Source organism: Drosophila grimshawi, unplaced genomic scaffold, assembly GCF_018153295.1.
Source record: "Drosophila grimshawi isolate 15287-2541.00 unplaced genomic scaffold, ASM1815329v1 contig_848, whole genome shotgun sequence".
Lineage (NCBI taxonomy): Eukaryota > Metazoa > Arthropoda > Insecta > Diptera > Drosophilidae > Drosophila > Drosophila grimshawi.
In genome coordinates this window covers 19,902,213-19,908,014 of record NW_025063692.1, presented here as the reverse complement: position 1 = coordinate 19,908,014, position 5,802 = coordinate 19,902,213, and positions in this window count along the sequence as shown.

The following is a 5,802-nucleotide window of genomic DNA, read 5'->3' as shown; positions in this document are numbered from 1 at the left end:
ATTCAAATTGAAATTGGAATTGAAATTGGAGTTCGCGTTCTCTGCCTCTGTCTCTGTCTCTTTCTGTTTAATGTTTAACGTTCCCGTTCCCGTTCTCGTTCTCGTTCCTGTTCGCGTGTTTTTGGGCTCTCACATTCGTTTTGTTCTTGTGCTTGTGTCGTTGTCGTTGTCGCAATTTCCTGATTACTTTTTAATAATCGCTGCCGTCACTGTCGCCGTCACTGTCACCGTCACCGTCACCGTCGACGTCGCCGTCGCTATTCAGTTTCCGTTTTTGCCCGTCCGACGTCTGTGCGCCGTGACGTCGTCGTCGCAAATGCTGCTGGTCAAAATTCAAAACTAGCTGCGACTCCGAGCTGCGACTGCCACTGCCACTGCGACTCCCAAAGCCAAAGTCAAAGCTGGCAAAATGCTGTTAACGGGGTTGAAGGCGATTTTCTGTGCGCGCCCTATGCAAAACTGCGATGCTGGCGTCGCCGTCTCTGTTGCCGTCGCTGTCACCGTTGACGCTTTTGCGATGATTAAGTGTATGTAAGCGTATTTTAAGCTAATACAACATTTTATTATTGTTGCTGCGCTGCTGCTGTTGTTGGCGTATTTTTGTTGATTTTGATGTTTGCTCAACATTGAGAGACAGCGACTGCGCATTTTGTGCGCTTTTATTGTTATTTACATATGTACATAGATATGTATTTATTTTTCACGCCATGCTGCCCTGTCACCAGATCGACGCAACTGCGCTGCCGACTACACAGCTGCCAACTGACTGCGCAGCCCTCGCGGCGCTCATTTCAAATGTTTCACTTCGCTGCGCACGCGTCGACAATAACAACAGCAACAGCAACAGCAGCAGCAGCAGCAACAATACAAGAAACAATAATAACAACAACAGCAGCAGCAGCAGCAACAGCAGCAATAGTTCAGCATTGGGGGACGCCGCCGGGGCCGATTAACATTGTTGTTGCATGCCCCATTCAAAATTGCGAGCTCGCAATTCTATTCTCAGCTAATTGACATCGAGCGAATATAGAAATATGTTCATCATCTAATAATTAATTATTTTAGAGAAAACTCAATGCAACAACAATCGATGGTTATTCACTTTTTATGAACAATTTGCAATATTATACAAATCAAAATTGGGTTAAACAATTAAGTTAATAACAATGTTTCATAAGTTTCATGGGAAAATGCATCGAGGAGTTACTTCAATGCGTCGTATTATAGGTTTTTACTAGTAATTGGTAAAAATAGTTATACATATTGAAGAAACTTTCTTTGTAGTGCATCTCCAATAAGTACACCAGTCAGAGACCAAGTAGGGGTTTGAGGATCGTTCTCTTGTCTTGATGTCCAATTAAGTAACGGCGATGAAACTGGATTAAAAAAATAATAAAAGACCCATTCGATATGTCAGTCTATCAAAAAATCTCATATTTACGCAAGTAAAGCTTGGGTTTATTCATAGAAATCAGATTTGAGTAACACTTTTCATACATAAAAATATTTGGATAAGGCAATTCAACAAAGTTATTGCGAAAGGCATGAATTTAAAATCAAAATAGTTTTTGCTTTTGCTATGTACACAAATATATGTGTACAGAGAATGAACTGAGATGATATTGATTCATATTAGATTTATAAGTATATCTTAATACCTATTGTGTGTCGTATGGCACAAGACTGTTTGTGATTGTTGTGACTGGTTGCGCCGAGCAACAGCCTTCGATTGGTGGCAATTTAAATATAGATAATGGAAATACATGAAATGCGGTAGAGCCGCTGCCAAAACAGATTTACTACAATAGATTTTGTTATAGATATTTGCATTATAAATGCATGGGGCAGATGTTTATATTTATGGTGTGGCCGCCTTTCTAAGTCGCCGTTGCTGCTGTTTGTTAACTGAAACTTGTTTTTTGGCCTGCCAATCATCATTGGAGAGGCCTTAATAGTAGGCCAAAAATGTCAACAGATTGCCCCAAAGTCAGGCCAACTGACTAATGAACGTCATCTTTGACATTTTCATTTTCAATTTCATTTTCATCTCAATTTGAATTTTGCAGGGTCGCCCTTACAAAGCAGCCCAAGATGAGCAAACGATTATGCAATTAAAACCACTTAAAACGCAAACGACGAAAATGAAATGGTTTTCATTCAACGAAGGTCGAGGACTGTCAAATACAACGAAATAGACGCAAGCGACAGAGACACAGACCCAGATACAGATACAGATACAGATACATATACATTTACAGAAACAGATACATTCGCAGATACAAAGCGCTTGTTTCATCTGTGACATTCACCAAGCGACGTGTTGGGCTGCGCAACTGTGGAGCTGTGTGGAGTTGTGGAGAGCCATTGAACCAGAAATCATGAAAATTCTTTACGCTGCTTGAGCATGACTCACGCCCCGCTTCCGGACGGGAAGGGGGATGGTTTTGGGATGGTGGGCGCATCCCATGGGCCCATGGCTCGACTTTGGCTCAAGACCAAGCGATAGCAGCGGCTCCAAACTCTAAAGCAACTCAGTTGCCCACTTGAGCACACCCTGTGCTCATTGAATTGACTAACTAACTTACTAACTAACTGACTGACCATCTCGGCACTGAGACTGTTCAAGAATCAGCGTCATGCCTGAGTTGAGCCACATGCAAAAGTTCTGCAAGTTTTGCCGCTTGTTGATCACTGCCCATAAAATATGTGCACAATATACACACACACATGTGTTGTTCAGCCCGAACGTTGGCTTTGCTGTTACAAGGGGATTTTCGATTATCTTTTTAGTTTACAAATACTGAAACTATCTTTCAGTACGCCATCTACCGTTTGCAATCCCATTGCAGCGCCATCTGGCGGCTGCAATGGTTAATCGAATTCACAGAGGAATTCACTCAAACAGCAATTATAAATAAGAATCTCTGTATATAATAAATAAAGCATATGTGCATGTAAACAAGTGTGTACGAGTATATATTATGCAATTATATGAATAAATCATGAGTAGCCGCAACAATTTGATGTTGTAGATACAAAGATGCGCACTATCTATGTACATATTTAATGCTTAAAGCAAATAAAAGACCGAGAGTTAACAGACTGGTCAAGAATATATATATATATATATATATATAATATAATGTTTCCTCATATGTGTGTAGACATTTGATCTTAGTCAGCGTCTTGTCAAATTCATAGCGAAGTTGTAATTGATCTAATTGATTCGACGATTATATGATATATATGAATGTTTATATTGGAAAACGAATTATGCAGAGGAACGACTCCTAAACAACCAATTTCAATATCATAATCTCATCGGATTGATTTTAATTTAAGTTACCATTAATGACCTACTGGCTAAGCTATGTAAAATCTATAATAATCTATAAAATCTGTGAAATCTCACTTGTATTTGCCTGAGAGATATGCAAGCCAACCGTCCACAAAATCTTCAGAAGGGATCACATAATAAGTTAATAAACACACCATCTGCGTATGATATAAATTCATTAGTAGACAATGTAAAATTTAATGTAGATTTAATTTGATGGGCTAATGGTAGTTTTGATAAATTGCAGCTCTTTGAGATAAACAAGAAATATTTTAATGACTTTGGGTGCATCGTTCACTCAAGCAATCAAATATGTACAAATATATACAATTTCTTTTTTACTACAACTGCCAATGGCCAAAGATGATCGTTAAAGCTGCGCCCTGAACTTGATAAAATCGTCAGAGATAAGACGATAGAAAATTGAAGAAAAGTCAAGATACTCGACTCCAATACTCCAATACTCCAATTTCAGCATACATATAAATAAATATATAAATATATATATGAATATATACATGAACTTAATCAAAAATGAGAATATCAAATTTTGTATTATATAGATACGTAAAATTAGGTACATATATCAATATGCATATATCCACATCCATATGTCGTACAAATAAAATGAGAAGTTTTCATTCTTCCTCTTGCCAATGGAGCCAAAGTTTGTCAAGTTGCTGGGGCCTCGACACTTTTACTTTTGGGCTTTGTTATCAAAAGCAGAACACCGCTAGCATTGAGCGCTGCATAACGGTATCGCCAGCAATAGTTAACATCGTTTGCTTCGTTGACGTCTTCGTCTTTGATCGCGACGGCGTCGTCCGACAGTCGCCACCATTCATTCATTCAAATTCAAATGAGCTTTTAGAATCGATCAACGCTTTATTTTTGGGCTGAACATTTTCACTTTCCGCGCACGAAAACAGAAGAAAAGAAAATAAAAGAAAGCAAAAGTGAAAGAAATTGTGCGAGCTTTTAAACTTTGAACTGAACCACCAACTGAACCGTTCAAGATAACCCCCCCCCCCCACTGAGAGGAAGTTCAACGATCAAAAAGCTTCCGCCTAATATGAATAGAGTTGTTCCCACCAAAATTCCAGTTAGATGGCAAAACGTTAGATCTTCGGATGCTTCCGTTCCAATGAAAGCTCTGCAAAAGCTCCGGCTAGTTAGCCAGCCAGCCAGTCAGTCAGCCATTGACATCGCTTGGCAAATAGTGAGCCACTAAAGATCATTCATATGCACATGCATTAGAGGCATTCAGTCAATCATCATTCATTCATTTATTCAATCAGCTCAACAACTGCGGCCCCAAGCGAATGCCGTGAAAGTCCAAACCAAACAAAGTATTTGCCTAACAGCAACAGCAACGACAACAACAACAACAACAACAAGACAAAAACAAATGGGCAAAACAAAGTGGCAACAAGGGAAACAAGTTGCCGCCGTCTCTCATGCAGAAGTGCACACAGATAAGAGAGCACTGAAGACGAACAACCCATGTATGTGACAGGTGCCACATCCCTGCCTGATCTGCAGCAGCATTTGCAAACCCACAAACCACATATCATATCAGATAAGAGTGGATCAGATAGAGCAGACCTGGAGACGAATAAAAAAAGGCCCCGTCAAGTTATCACAAGCTGAATCTTCTCAAACCTTCAGATTAGATTAGACAAAGCTTGAGCTTGATCATCTCAAACGTTGTTATCTATTATCTAGTCCCTTATTTTGTTATCAAATCCTGAAACTTATTTTTAAATTTCCAACAAAATAGTTTGATAAAGACTCTGAACAGACTATTTGACTTGAGGTTGGTAAATTTAGTGCATGGGATAGTGGATAGTGGGATTGGATTAGCAAGAGCTGATGAACAAATGTCCAATTATGACAGCAACAGCAACAGCAACTGCAACAAAAACATTGGAAAACGTTGCATTTTAATATGGAAAATGAAAATGCACGACGTTGCCATCGACATCGGCGGCGATTTCTAGTCAGGTGCCAGCTTAAACATGTCGTAAGTAAACGCTTTGCCTTAATACTTAATTGACATTGGTGGAAAGTTGCCGTGGCAACAACTGCAACAGCAGCCACAAGCCACAAAACCTGAGCCGGTTGTTGACCGAGAGATTTGCTAACCACGATTAACGTAAATGGCCATCGCCAATTCGCCCGCGCCACTGCGTCTGGGACGCTCCGAACGAAAGCAAAAGGATGCCGGCAAAGGCAAACTGGTATAAGGGGGGGTGGTCCAGTGTGCAGGGTGTGGAGGGTGCAGAGTGGGGACAGTCTGTGGCATGATTCGACTCAGTTTGCTTAAATGCTATGCGATTCGACTCTGATTCGATTCGGATCGGACAAAAACGAGTTGCAGCTGCAAGCTAAAGCTGGCCAAAAATTTCACTTTTTCTTTTGCTGCTTACGCAGGTTTTCATATTTTCTTATATATATATATATAT